Genomic DNA, 16,065 nt, shown 5'->3' on the forward strand with positions numbered 1-16,065 from the left:
ACATTATATATACAGTATATACCATAAGTGAGTCCACCCCTCACATTATATACAGTATCTCCCATAAGTGACTCCACCCCTCACATTATATACAGTATCTCCCATAAGTGAGTCCACCCCTCACATTATATATACAGTATCTCCCATAAGTGACTCCACCCCTCACATTATATATACAGTATCTCCCATAAGTGAGTCCACCCCTCACATTATATATACAGTATATCCCATAAGTGAGTCCACCCCTCACATTATATACAGTATATCCCATAAGTGACTCCACCCCTCACATTATATATACAGTATATCCCATAAGTGAGTCCACCCCTCACATTATATACAGTATATCCCATAAGTGACTCCACCCCTCACATTATATATACAGTATATCCCATAAGTGAGTCCACCCCTCACATCATATATACAGTATCTCAAATAAGTGAGTCCACCCCTCACATTATATACAGTATTTCCCATAAGTGAGTCCACCCCTCACATTATATATACGGTATCTCCCATAAGTGAGTCCACCCCTCACATTATATATACAGTATATCCCATAAGTGACTCCACCCCTCACATTATATATACAGTATATCCCATAAGTGAGTCCACCCCTCACATTATATATACAGTATATCCCATAAGTGACTCCACCCCTCACATTATATATACAGTATATCCCATAAGTGAGTCCACCCCTCACATGATATACAGTATATCCCATAAGTGATTCCACCCCTCACATTATATATACAGTATTTCCCATAAGTGAGTCCACCCCTCACATTATATATATAGTATATCCCATAAGTGACTCCACCCCTCACATTATATATACAGTATCTCCCATAAGTGACTCCACCTCTCACATTATATACAGTATCTCCCATAAGTGACTCCACCCCTCACATTATATATACAGTATATCCCATAAGTGACTCCACCCCTCACATTATATATACAGTATCTCCCATAAGTGACTCCACCCCTCACATTATATATACAGTATATCCCATAAGTGAGTCGACCCCTCACATTATATATATACAGTATATCCCATAAGTGAGTCCACCCCTCACATTATATATACAGTATCTCACATAAGTGACTCCACCCCTCACATTATATACAGTATCTCTCATAAGAGAGTCCACCCCTCACATTATATATACAGTATCTCCCATAAGTGACTCCACCCCTCACATTATATATACAGTATATCCCATAAGTGAGTCCACCCCTCACATTATATATACAGTATATCCCATAAGTGAGTCCACCCCTCACATTATATATACAGTATATCCCATAAGTGAGTCCACCCCTCACATTATATATACAGTATATCCCATAAGTGAGTCCACCCCTCGAATTATATATACAGTATATCCCATAAGTGAGTCCACCCCTCACATTATATACAGTATATCCCATAAGTGAGTCCACCCCTCACATTATGTATACAGTATATCCCATAAGTGAGTCCACCCCTCACATTATATATACAGTATATCCCATAAGTGAGTCCACCCCTCACATTATATATACAGTACCTCCCATAAGTGAGTCCACCCCTCACATTATATATACAGTATATCCCATAAGTGAGTACACCCCTCACATTATATATACAGTATATCCCATAAGTGAGTCCACCCCTCACATTATGTATACAGTATATCCCATAAGTGAGTCCACCCCTCACATTATATATACAGTATATCCCATAAGTGAGTTCACCACTCATATTATTATAAATATTTTATTATATTCTTTCATGTGACAACACTGAAGAAATGACCCTCTGCTGCAATGTACCTAACTTGTATACCAGTGTTTAATGTTGTGTCCCTTCATAATAACCCAATACAGTCATTAACCTTGGCAACAAAAGTGAGTACACCCCTAAGTGGAAATGTCAAAATTGGGCCCAAAGTCTCAATATCTTGAGTGGCCACCATTCTTTTCTAGCACTGCCTTAAGCCTCTCGGGCATGGAGTTCACCAGATCTTCACAGGTTGTCCCAGGAATCCTCTTCCACTCCTCCATTATGACATCACGGAGGATGTTAGAGTCCTTGTGCTCCCCCACCTTCCATTTGAGGATACCCTACAGATGCTCAATAAGGTTTAGGTCTGGAGACATGCTTGGCCAGTCCATTACCTTTATTCTCAGCTTATTTAGCAAGGCAGTGGTCGTCTTGAGATAGTTACTATGTTGAAATACTGCCCTACAACCCAGTTTCCAAAGGAAGGGGTTCATACTCTGCTTCAGTATGTCACAGTACATGTTGGCATTCATGGTTCTCTCAATGAACTGTAGCTCCCCAGTGCCAGCAGCACTCATACAGGCCCAGACCATGACAACTGGCAGCACTCATGGGTCTATTTTTCAAAGACAACCTCTGGACATGATGCTGAATATGTGTACTCAACTTCTTTGGTTGACCAATGTGAGTCCTGTTCTGAGTGTACCCTGGCCTTTAAAACCACTGTTTGGTCTTGCCCACCATGCTGTAGCTTATAGCCTAGGCCATCTTTATGTAGAGCAACAATTCTTTTTTTTCAAATCCTCAGAGAGTTATTTGCCATGAGGTGCCATGTTGAACTTCCAGCGACCAGTATTAGAGAGTGTGAGAGTGATTACACCACTGAGACCTTGTCACACTAACGAGTGACATGACACCAGGGAGGGAAAAGGGCTTGTGCCCAGTTTGGACATTCTATTTAGGGGTGCACTCTCTTTAGTTGTCAAGTTTTAGACATTATTGTCAATTTTCCCTACAACACATTTGTCACTGCTCTCCAGACTGATATAGGCCACTATACACACCAGAGAAAATTTGGCTAAACCCTCCCATTTTGTTGAGATCAGCTGATTGTCTTGTGTGTGTACAGGGGACTCATGACCCAACAGATAATTTCGGGAAGAAATGGGTCAGTCATGTTAAATTGTGACAGCTTATACTTTTGTTCACTATATTGATAAGCTACCAACAGGGATGCTTAACTGCTTCATTCCCTTTTCTCCCCATTAATATATACAAGCTCAGCCATGCTGAATGTATATGGGCATTTAAAGGGAAGTGGTCAGTCCCCTTATACTATATAAACCCTCCCATAAGCTTCCGGTTAGGCGGCATAGAGGCGGAGCTGCAGCGGCATTTAGTCACACTATCCTCACCCCCTCTCAGCCACTCAGGCTTGATTAAAGAAGATGTCCAGTACTTAGCAGTTTATTCCCTATCTGCCGGGCCCCGTATGGGAGATTGCAGGGGGTCCCAGCACTCAGATCCCCCACGATCAGACATTTATCCCCAATTTATCCCTAGGGGATACATTTCTTAGCACCCAAAATCTAGGCTTTGCATTGATTCCCAGCACTTAGGGTGTCAATCAAGCCTGGGTGTCTGGTTGGAGGGCCTACATGCCACAGCGGCTCTGCCCCAATGCCGATCGCCCGGATTGTGGATTAAAAGTTGATTATTTTGTAAATGCAGCCTTGTAGAAGACTTACAGGTACAGTGTCCCAAAACTATACCCTACAGCAAAAACATCCAGGGGTATAATTTATACAACATGAGGGAGCGGACTGGTTTCCAGTCCAAAACAAGGAACTCGAAGGGTATCAATCATTGTGAAATTATTTGGCTTTGACATTGGTCTAAAGATGCTAATAGACATTGAAGGAGTTGCCTGATCAATTATTTTTACAGTTGTAAAGCAGAAGGACGGGCTGGGGTAAAAAATATTAAAAAAGCAGTACTTACTTACCCTGATCCCCCACCACTTCCATTCACAGGGTTCTTTTCTGTTTTGACACAAGGATATGCCAGCTTAGCCATTCAGTGACTGAGGCGGTCACCTCTGTGGCCAGTGATTGACTTAGTGGGCACTTCCTTGTGTGGAGACACAGGCCAGGAAGTGCTGCACCGCGAGACACTATTGGAATAGCAGCAGAAGGGGATCGGAGCAGGTGAGTACTTTTTTATTGTTTTTACACCAGCCACATTTTATTGTAAATAAAATTCCACAAGAAAACCCCTTTAATAGATTTCTATGGTTAGTTACTATAGAATCTGACTTCATAAATACTGTTCGTCAGATATTAGGAGCAGCCCAACCAATCTAAAGCGATCAGCATATTGCTGCTGGAATTCCAGCATCCATACAGTGTATTTCGGAATGAGGAAGGAAATTGCTACAATAACTCCTGAATCTGTCAGTAAATATGTCAGTAATATAAGAGGTCCTTATCACTGAGTAACTGATTGATAGTTATAGTGAGGAATATGTAAGGCTGGGTTCACATCACGTTTTTCCCAATACGGGACCGCATACGGCTGGGGGAGCTAAAATCTTGCGCTCCCGTATCCCTGCCGTATGCCGCTCCTATGTCATTCATTTCAATGAGCAGACCGGAGTGAAACGCTGACTCCGGTCAGCTCATTTTCGCCCCGTATGCCCGCACCTAAAATCATAGTCGACCACGATTTTAGGTGCGGTGGAAAACCGCATATGAGGCAAAAATGAGCCGACCGGAGTCAGCGTTTCACTCCGGTCAGCTCATTGAAATGAATTACATACGGGCGGCATACAGCAGGGATACGGGAGCGCAAGGTTTTAGCTCCCCCAGCCGCATGCGGAACCATATTGGGAAAAACGTGATGTGAACCCAGCCTAACACAAAAAAACAGGCAGTAATAGATTAGTATACAGTAGTGGCCTTCAACCTTCAACCCCTTCCCACATAATACCTAAAAGAGTGATAACTACTATGGGAAATCTATGGTAAGCGGACCACACATGGGAGAACTATCTTTACTGATCTCCCAACACATATGCATGTTTAGCCTGCATGTATTCTTAAAGGGGTACTCCACTGCCCCAGCGTTCAGAACATTTTCTTGTGATGGGCACGCCCCTTGTGACGTCACACCACGCCCCCTCAATGCAAGTCTATGGGAGGGTGCTGCACAAAGATCGCGGGGGTCCCAGCAGCGGGATCAGACATCTTATCCCCTATCTAGGGGCGGAGTACCCCTGTGGTGTCGGGATGTCCACAGCAGGATTTATGAGATAACTGGAACTTTTACTTAACTTCTTGTGCAAACAGTCTTAACAAATATACAGTTTATACTGAGGTAACCGGGATGCAGGTTCCTCACAGGCTTTGCTGGGACTAATAGTCTTGAGATTTAAGCAGTCCACTGTGCTACTAATTATAGGATATGAGTTAAATAGTAGTCATGAAGAATTTGTAGATAGAGCTTTAGAACTCACAGGTCTAGTGGCTGCTGGTTCTTTAGGCTTTGGCCTAGGTAAGATGAATTGAGATATGCTGATTGTGCTTGGCTGGAATCCAGGAGATAAGAGCAGAGTAGAGTGTAGGAACAAGAGGAAGAAAGCGAATTTAGAGACTACAGCCCCTTATATACTAGGGGGCTGGACTACAGCCCATTGGCTGACAAGCCTGTAGGTCCTGAACCCAGAGAACTCTGGGTACATCACATGACAGTATCACCTGACCCAGGAAGGTCCTATACATTTATACAACTTTGTACATAACTTTATGCATAACAACCAATATACACTATATCTTTATAATGCATTATGTGAGGCTAGTAAAGGGTAAGCCCTACAGGAGAACCCTATGGAATGGAGGAACTCTAACTGAGGGGACTTAAGACAGGGACAGGACAAGGTCCTGTACCGGGACACCACACCCCTTTAATTAAAAAAGGGAAGAAAACCAAAGGCTCATTTCCCTTCGTACAAAAGGATCTGGTATGTTGAAATCCTACATGGTTGACCAATATCGCTGATGTTAGCAAGTACAGTTGACTGTAACTATGTGTACGGTCAGTATCACTTATATGTGACTGGACCTCCCTTTTTAGGGGTCCCTGGATGATGTGACTTTAGAAGGAAGGGGAATCAGAGCTTGATATGCTCCTAAGACTCCACCGTTGTGATCATCTAATATTACTCTGCAGCATAGAAGTACCACATTACATCCATTAATAAATAATGCTCTTTGTTTTGTTTAATGGTCACCATATGGGCTGGTTTTCTAAGACTTTAATATTGATGGCCTAAACTATTGTAGCAACCTGCGCCAGTCACGAGAACATAAGGGCTGAGACTGCTTAGGACTTTTCTTTCTGTACAGAAACATGCGTAATAGGGGTAAACATGACTGAGACGTGTGACTGCAGGCAGTCTGCGTCTCCTCCGCGTAACCTGGATTCTATTGTAATATGTATTACTGTAAGTGAAATTCCTTATCACAGTTCTCTCTCTGGTTATGGACAGATATATTTCTAAATGATAAATCTGACAGACTGCACTGAGCATGCCCAGACATCTCAGCATAGAAGTACCTGTATAGAGATAAAAAGGAGAAGGGACCGACAAACGGTGCCTCATGTATTACCCCAGAATATACGTAGGAAGTGAGGGAAGTGGGGGATGACCCCACGGGGCTTATAGATGGCCGCTCACCTCAAGGTGGATAAAACAGGCATGTAACCCCAATATTCTGGGGTACCAACAATAGTGAACTGCTGCCAAGCCAGTGGGTTGCAGGAACCGACCCAGGTCGTCCTGTGTAGGTAAGGAGGAGGAGTAGAAAAAGAACCCTCGGAAAACCGGCGCTGCAGTCCTTGGAGATGAAGACAACGAAGTCCAGGTATAGTAAGGATCCGAGGCAGGACTGTTTATTAAAGTACAATAGAACAATAAAACAATGGATGAACCCTCCCTTCCTCACATCAGGACTCTGCCTATACATCTATATATTTATTTATATATATATATATATTTATATATACATATATATATATATATATGTATATATGTCGTGTCTCGGTAAAGAACGTGGTTCTGTACAGTTCCTAAAGGCCCCTCAGGTAGAGTACCTCAAGTCCACAGGGCTCTCCTACAGGGTAGGGTGACCACGTGTCCCGGATCGCCCGGGACAGTCCCGCATTTGGAGAGTCTTTCCGGGAGCCGCCCGTGTGCTGTGACCAGTGGCGGATCAGGGGGGGGGGGCAACGGGGCAATTGCGCCACCCCGAGATTGTTGCCCCTCCTCCTGTACTATAGCATGGTGGAGCGGGAGCTGTCGGCTGTCCTGCTCCACCACCCCTTTCTCACACCCGTCACCTTTCTATCACAAGCCGCGGCTGCTCCATTCCTGCAGCCAGTGAGAGCCAATCACGGCAGGCCGGCGCGATGACATCACATCATCGCGCCGGCGCCCGGAAATAACGTCCCTGCGGCTCTCACTGACTGCAGGAATGGAGCAGCCGCAGCGTGTGAGAAAGGTGACTGAGAAACGTGACGGGCGTGAGAAAGGGGAGGGGGGGAGCAAATTATAAGTGAGAGGGGCAAATTATAAGTGAGGGGCACATGTCAGGGGGGAATTATATGTGGGGTCACATGACAGGACCCCCCACTGTCATGTGCCCCTCATATGTAATACCCCATGTCCTGTGCCCCTCACATATAATGCCCCCTGACATGTGCCCCTCACATATAATGCCCCTCTCATATAATGCCCCATGTCCTGTGCCCCTCACATATAATGCCCCTCTGTCATGTGCCCCTCATATATAATACCCCATGTCCTGTGCCCCTCACATATAATGCCCCCTGTCCTGCCCCCTCAGGGGGCATTATATGTGAGGGGCACAGGACACTGGGCATTATATGTGAGGGGCAAAGGACAGGGGGCATTATAAGTCAGGGACATATGTCAGGAGGGGGGGTTGTCCTGTGCCTACACATATAATGCCCAATACAAGTCTCATGTATAAGTTTGACGAAATGCACTTGTGAAAGTAAGTGTCCCTGAATGGCAGTTAGGAAATGTGGTCACCCTACTAGGGTCCCCCTAGGTCATTATTATGATTTCTATTGTACATTAATTATGTATGTTTATTTTAAGTATTGTACAGTGAATACAAGCTATGTGTAAAGGTTATTAGGATGTTTAAACTGTATAGGACCTTCCTAAGGTCATATGACATGTGATCACCTGATACCCAGAGTTCCAGGGGCACAGGTAACCAGGCAACCAGCTACCAATGGGCTTTAGTCCAGCCCCTGATATATAAAGGGCTGTAATCTCCACACTGGCTCTTCTCTTCTCTCACTTCCTGGACACTAAAGTGAGCACAAGTCCTGTACAAGTTCAGTCCAGTCCAGCTAGGCCAAAGCCTACAAGTCTGCAGCCACATCCAATCTGTAAGTCTCATCTATGTCTACTCTACTGTCCCTGCTAAAGTCATAACAGTAGCACAGTGGCCTGCATCATCATTATTCCCACTACAAGTCCAAGCAAGCCTGAGAGGTTCCCTGTGTCCCAGTCACCTTGGTGGAAGTTGGCTATCTGTAAGACATGTTATACTGCCTTCTTAGGCAAAGTTCTAATTGCATCAAAATCTGCTTTGGACTCTCATTTAAAATATGCCGTTTCTGGGTTGGTTGTCGGCGGTGCCCTACACCATACAACCACATCCTGGCATCACGAAAACTAGGGGTTAATACCATCTGGCCCCACCACCTACACCGCTACACCCCGTGGTCCCGAAATACACTGTGGGTCGCCACAACTTTGGCGTCACGAACACTAGGGGGTAACACCATCTGGCCCCACCACCTACACCGCTTCACCCCGTGGTCCCGCCATACACCATGGGTCGCCATAAATTTGGCATCACGAACAGGATACCGGTGTGTGCCTAAACCACTTAACCACCAGGCCACCCGCAACAAAATATGGATGTATGCCATTGCCACAAAGTCACTAGTCCTCCCGCTAGTCAGAAATATGCTTAGAGAATTGTCCGGAATTGACGCAAGCTGCGACAGAAATTTCGCCCAAAAGTGTATGGGACAATGTCTGTGAAATTGTGCTTTGCCGGGGAGCTGAAAAAAGTAAGGGTGGAGGTGAAGAATATTGTATTGCTGCCATGTGTAAGATTCGGGCCGAAGCCATGCTACATACTCCATTACCAATTGTACCTGTAAGGGTTAAAGGGGTACTCCGCCCCTAGCATCTTATCCCCTATCCAAAGGATAGGGGATAAGATGTCAGATCGCGGGGGTCCCGCCACTGGGGACCCCCGGGATCTCCGCTGCAGCGCCCCGCTATCATTACTGCACAGAGCAAACTCGCTCTGTGCGTAATGACCGGCGATACAGGGGCCAGAGCCCCTGCGATCTGACATCTTATCCCCTATTCTTTGGATAGGGGATAAGATGCTATGGGCGGAGTACCCCTTTAAGGAGGAACCAGAAAAGTGCGCGAAAATGTCCCGCACTGGTCAGGGTCCTGCCCCTTGGCGTGGACATCATGTAGCCGTCTCTATGCCGAAGTGGAACTGTTTGGATTTGCCTGTTGTTGCCGGGGGACCAGAAGTCAGGACTGCACCGATGACGTCCTTGCAGCGCTCATCAGTCTGGAGATTGCAGAGAGAATTACAGACATGGCGGAGCACACCGGAGCACATGGAGAGAGCACCAAGATGGCGCTAGCAGATCGGAAAGTTGCCGCGGCCGCAGCGCAACTATTTCAAAATCTGGCTGATCGTTTGCAGCGGTTGTCCCTTGGGGCCGAGGAGGCTTGCGACCTGCCCCCGCTTCCAGAAGACAACGAATGGCCAGCCACCTTGGAAGGGGAATCATCCAAGTCGGGAGAAGCATCGCCGGTGTGGCTGTCTCCTCACCATAGGACCTGGGGATCCTGTGCAGAGATTGCTACCGAGGAGTCGGAAGTGAGTACCCCGGCTGAGGCTGCATTTTCTACACCCTCTTCCACTTCTAACCCAGAGAGAGGTACCCAGGCCCAGAAAGCTGCTGAAGCTACTGCACGCCCGCAGTCACCCCCTCTACCCAGATGGTTGTTCGGCTATGAGCCTGCATTAATCCAGTATATGAGGGAGAATATTCTTCCCATGCCAGGGAAGCCCCATCCCCCAGTTCCTACAGCAGAGGCTGAAAGACCCTGCAGAGAAGCCGAAGTTGCTGCCATAGTAGAGGAACTGAGGGCGCAGAAGTGGCAGATGTATGGGCCCAAACTGCTGCCGTATGAGGTGCATCAAGAACAGCAGCAAGACACAAAACAGCTGGAGGCCCTATATAGCAGAAAGCTGGAGCATCCCAGGCAGGTGAACCACCCCTGGAGCTCTGTGCTACTGTTGTGAAGTTCGACCGAGTCAGGGGATTTGGCACACTCGTGGACTGCCGGCATGGGGGCATCATCTTGTGAACAGGAGAGCTGTCCAAAGGGACTATTTTCCTCCAGCACTGCATTTCCTGGAGAAAGGTGAAATTGTGGAGTATACTCCGGTAAGGAGCCTGCGAGGAGCGTGGGCAGCAGCCGTCACAAGGCCAAAGAACCCCACTCAGCAGCTATTCACCTACTTTCCTTCAGACGACGCAGATCCTTTTGGGCTGAGACGAAGGAAGTTCCCAGACACCGCCCTAGAGGAAGAAATCTTCATGCCCGAGGCACCTGCTATGGCTCACAAGTTTCTCAAGAGATCCAGCTCTTCATCTTCCTTCACAGAAAATGTGCCCAGGCCTACTCCCCCTGAGGAGGTGTGGCCTGATCAGCGGGCACCAACTGATGTGCCTAGGCTTCTCCAGTCACGGAGGTGTGGCCTGATCAACAGGCACCAACAAATGTGCCTCAGCCTACTCAAGATGTCAAAGATGTTTGGTCAGACCAAGGGGCACCTACAATATCCCCAGTGGTGCAAGCCGCTGCTTGTAGTGTAGTGGTCACTGTCAGCCCGATCATTGCTCAGTCAAGATTAACCCATATGGCGTGGAACATTCATGTTAACCCCATGGAGTGGGTCCAGTGTCGCTTTCCTAGATTTATGTCCCAACCTAGGAAGCATACAGATAGGCGAGGCTGGGAAAAAAGAGTGCCCATCTAAGGTTTTGTGTACAAAGACTGTACCTATTGCGGGTATATGACTAACTGTTCTGTACACAAGTACAATTTTCTTGTTACAGGTTCACTACACCAGAGCAACGTTTAAGAAAAGTACCTGACAGACTTTCGTCAAGCCAGTTTTCCTGCAACGTTTTTGTAAGTCTTGTGCTCGGCTACGGCCGTGACTCTACCAGAGACTCCATAATGTATTGGGACTACTGAGCCATACTTGAACTTTAATGTATATAAAGTCAAAGTAATATATTTCGATATTTTGTGCACCATTTTGCACTCTAGGAAAACAGGTGGATCTTAAATGACCATATCAATTATAAGGTTATCTGTACTTAACCCTTATGTCTATAGGTATTAAAAGTTATGCCTAACAAAATGTAATAAAATGTAAATGGCTTACTGTACACGTGTACAGGATTGGTTAAAGGTTTTCTAGTGATACCACATACGTGTTGTCCCAGCCCCACTGGGAGAGACGAGAAAACCACCTTCACACTAACACCTTGTACAGCCAGATATCTAGACTGACCTAAATAGAGTAGACACATAAGTTCAGTACACATAAGTCTAAATCACAAAAGTCATGTACATCAGTCACAAACTTCAGTCAAATGAACATTAGGGGCTGTAGCATTCTTATATCACTCCACACCACTGTTAGTCACTAAAATGTCATATAACTAATGTCATTTCTTCTTGTCTTTGCGTGCCCAGGGTACTTTACTGGCCAGAAGGTATTCCTGTAGCTAACCAAATGCATGTACAAAAGTAAAGTAACAGAATGTCAAATGTTATCTAGAGTAAAGTGTTCTAGGGGTAAGTGTGTAATGCCGATAGGGCTATGCGTCACGAGCTCCCGGTGCCGCCTCCAGCGTTTGGAACAGTTTCTTCCAAACGCTGAGCAGCGGAGTACCCGTTTAATGTGGATTTGAGCTTTTCCTATAACCTGTACTGTATTGTCTTCTCTTCTGTATCTCCCCATGTCCTGCTGTATCACCATTCCCAGCCCTGCTCCCCCAACCCCCCCCCCCCACACACACTTCTCACCCCTGCTCCCATCGCCCCTGTCCTCCTCACCCTTATCTATCCTCATCCTGTAGCTGGACAATTAATAGCCCATCTTAGTGTGAATTCTCCGCATTTCTTGTTTTAACCCCTGCATATTTTGTGAGATGTAACCTGTGTGTTTTCTTCCTATGTGCTCAGAAATGCTTTTGACTTGATATAAGGAGGACTCCCAAAAGCTTGTCTTCACAAAATACTGTTAGTCCAATAAAAAAGGTATTACAAGATTCTGCTATGATTTTGCATATATACAGTATATATATATATATATATATATATATATATATATTTAATTAAACTATACGGCTTCCCCCTTTAGTCATTGGTAATCATTAAATTGAGGTATTATTCAGTCCATTTACCACACGTGCATAAACGTAGGCACCTATCAATGCAATCACTTAGCAAACATTTGTACAAGAATGGCTTATTCAAAAGAGCCCACGGAAGTCCTGTACTGGTGGTACTGTAATAGGATACTGCAGTGTGGCTCTAGGTTAGTCGCATCGAATCATAGCACCGCTGGTGTTTTACCACTGGTGGATTTCCCAAGAACGTTCTCCAGTCAAAGCAGAGAGCCCTAAACCTCATACAACACATCTGGGATGAATTAGAATGAGATTGAGAGCCAGGCCCTCTCACCCAACATGAGTGTCTGACCTTATAAATGCTCTTCTGGATGAATGTGCAAAAATACCCGTAAAGAGAGAGGGGGGGGGGGACCAATCCAATATTGCTTCTACCATAGTGCCAATGAATTTATAATGGGATGTTTTAAAAGCTGTAAACCTGTAAGTGTCCCAATATTTTTGTCCATTAAGTGTGTGTATAATATATGTGTTTTGGCCCAGTACAGGGGGTGATACCCCGTACCCTTGCTGCCCTGTCAGGCAGCCTCCTGCAGTGTCCCCTGCCCTCCCCCACCCCTGCATCTGTTCTACTGTAATTGTATATTATCCCCTATGTCATGTGATTTTTACCCAGGAGGTATCAGTGACCAGGTGACTTAAGGGTGACCAATGGGACCCCACCAGAGTCTCCCCCACAAAAGCCCTGGGAGGAGTCTCTTCTCTCTCTTAGTTCCTGAGTCTTAGCTGAAGTGCAGTCTAGTCTAGGAGTCTGGAGTCATAGGAGCCTCAAGTCAAGTCTGCAGCCACAAGTCTACAAATCTACAAGTAAGATAAAGTCACAGCTTAGTCTGTCTCCAGTCAAGTCAAGTATTATTCTTTTTTTTTGTAATATGTGGTGGTAATAAAAAAATAAATAAAAAAAAGTCAAGTCTCTGTCATCTATTGTTAAGTCAACGTGGCCTGCACTAACTAACACTGTATAGACTGTACCATCTGTCACTCAGCAAAGCTACCATTGTCCGTAACTTGGCATCAGAGTCATTATTGCCTAGCCCAGGATCCATACCTTCGGGTGGTATTGAGGATAAACCATGCCCTGGTATCACGAATACAAGGGGTTAATGCCATCTGGCCCTAGGGTAATTCCATCTACCCTGCATCACACCCCCCCATACCACATATGAGATAGAATTGGCCTTGATGCTGCATCACCCTTGTCCCAGTGGACATCACCCTGATTCTTCTTTTAAGTGTCTGTTGTCTTTTATCACATTAATTAACCTGACAAAGGAGCCATTAAGACCTGAAATGCATTGTTTTTAAGTGCCATAAAAAAATAAAGCTTGTTTTAAAAATTAAGATCAACATTGTCTTCCTTCCTTCCTGGCAGCTGAGCCGGTCTAAAGATCCTTTATTGGTGCCAAACCCTAAGTTATATTGTATAACTGGCTGACGGGATTGTTCACCCCAGAAGATCTCCGGCAGCAACACTAACATTACCGAAGCTTGCAATAAGGCAAAAAAAGCAGCAGACATGTCAAAAGTTTTGATCAGTCAGGGTCAATATAGCTGAGTGAAGCACACAGCAGCGTGCTTCACTCCCTCTCTTAGTGCTCAATTCATCTTGTTGCAGGTGGTGGGCTCTGTAGACTATAATGGAGCCTGTCTCCTGCAATGATCAATGGACCCCCCACCCATATGTATCTACTAATTGATCTGGGTCCAGGTTCTGAGACGTTGACCACTTAAGACCTTTTACATGTCTAAAGTCTGACAATAACGCCTTAATGGTGTTGGGCTTGGAGCACCACAAGGTTAGTGCAGTCTTATTATTACTACTGTAAGTCTCATTGGGGAATAACTGCACATGGGCACTCTTCTTGTTTGTTACTTCTTTCTAGTTAGAGTAGAAGAATGACACAACGCCATGATCCCCAAGGGTCTGTTCACACTTAAAGTACACAGGCTGCCTACCACTTGGATGTGTTTCCAGTTATCTTTAATAATGGGAAAGGTGAGCTAGCCTGCAGAAAGACCCCCTGAAAGATAGCAGGTGGAGTGACTCTCAAGAGGAGAATCTGCAAAGACATCTCCAAGAGAAGAGCCAGCAGAGACACCTCTAAGAGGAGAGTCTGCAGAATGGCTCCCTAGAGGAGAACCTGCAAAGAGACCTATAAGAGGAAAGTCTGCTGAGAGACCCCCAAGAGGAGCGCCTGCAGAAAGACACCCAAGAGGAGAGCCTGCAGAAAGACACCCAAGAGGAGAGCGAGCAGAGACACCTCCAAGTGAGGAGACTGCAGAGACACCTACAAGAGGAGAGCCTGCAGAGTGACCCCAAAAGAAGAGCCTGCAGAGACACCTCTAAGAGAACAGCCTGCAGAGACATCTCCAAGAGAAGAACCTGCAGAGACATCTTCAAGAGAACAGCCTGCAGAGACATCTCCAAGAGAAGAGCCTGCAGAGACAGCTCAAAGAAAAGAGCCTGCAGAGACATCTCCAAGAGAGGAGCCTGCAGAGACATCTCCAAGAGGAGAGCCTGCAGAGACATCTCCATGAGAAGAGCCTGCAGAGACATCTCCAAGAGAGGAGCCGAGCCTGCAGAGACATCTCCAAGAGAAGAGCCTGCAGAGACATCTCCAAGAGAAGAGCCTGCAGAGACATCTCCATGAGAAGAGCCTGCAGAGACACCTCCAAGAGAAGAGCCTGCAGAGACACCTCCAAGAGAAGAGCCTGCAGAGACATCTCCAAGAGAAGAGCCTGCAGAGACATCTCCATGAGAAGAGCCTGCAGAGACACCTCCAAGAGAAGAGCCTGCAGAGACATCCCCAAGAGAAGAGCCTGCAGAGACACCTACAAGAGGAGATCCTGCAGAGAGACCCAAAAAGAAAAGTCTGCAGAGAGACTCCCAAGAGGAGAGCCTGCACAGAGACCCCCAGAAGAAGAGCATGCAGAGAGAACTCCAAGAAGGAGAGCCTGCAGAGACACCTACAAGAGGAGAGCCTGCAGAGACACATCTAAGAGGAGAGCCTGTAGAGCGAGCAGCATCTGGAGAAAACTGTAGCAACAGGATTCAAGAGCAAGACTGCTATAAGAAAGAGACTAAGTCTGCGGAGACTGTTTTCACTGGTGTGTGGTAGGAGTAAAGGAAAACCCTGTCTGTGATATGAAGATTTCCCCAGAGACTGATGTTGCGTCACTACATAACCCACAATTACTGAGTTCGTTGCTAAAGTGAAGTTATAAATAATCTGCCACCTGCCCACCTGTGCACGTGTATCATGCTGGCTTTACCGCACATAGGACCCTATTACATATACAAATGGCGATCTCGTAGATTGGCGCTCATTGACAGAGTGTATTACAAGGCTGGACTATCATTTCTGCAGCCCTTTGCTTACATCATTCCTTGGCAGACAAACAATGATTTTTCAACCTGTCGAAGGAAAGCAACCAGCTAACTAAGGCTGCATTCACATCTTGTTTTTACATTATGGGTGCCAGATCCGGCTAGGGGAGGGGCAAACTGGGTTCTCCCGTACCCCAGCCAGACCAGCGCTGAACTCCATTCACTTTAATGAGCCGACTGGAGTCAAACGGTGACTCCGGTCGGCTCATTTTTGACCAGTATGCGGTTTCCTGACCGGACCTAAAACCGGAGTATACCACGGTTTTAGGTCCGGTCA

At 46.0% G+C, this 16,065-nt stretch overlaps 1 protein-coding gene across 3 annotated transcripts in view; it reads right to left on the minus strand.

Moving 5' to 3' along the window:
• Nucleotides 1-16,065, minus strand: part of LOC130293614 (cornifelin homolog) — a 56,914-nt gene that overhangs the window by 28,457 nt on the left and 12,392 nt on the right. The window contains exon 1 of one of the 3 annotated variants that reach the window (XM_056542498.1): nucleotides 6,923-7,018. The exons of 1 other annotated variant lie outside the window; for it this stretch is intronic. The gene's annotated coding sequence lies outside the window, so the exon portion shown is untranslated. Of the gene's footprint in view, nucleotides 1-6,506; nucleotides 6,588-6,922; nucleotides 7,019-16,065 lie in introns of those variants that run through there. One more of the 3 variants, XM_056542497.1, reaches the window with a different exon arrangement.

This window comes from Hyla sarda, chromosome 10 (assembly GCF_029499605.1).
Source record: "Hyla sarda isolate aHylSar1 chromosome 10, aHylSar1.hap1, whole genome shotgun sequence".
Lineage (NCBI taxonomy): Eukaryota > Metazoa > Chordata > Amphibia > Anura > Hylidae > Hyla > Hyla sarda.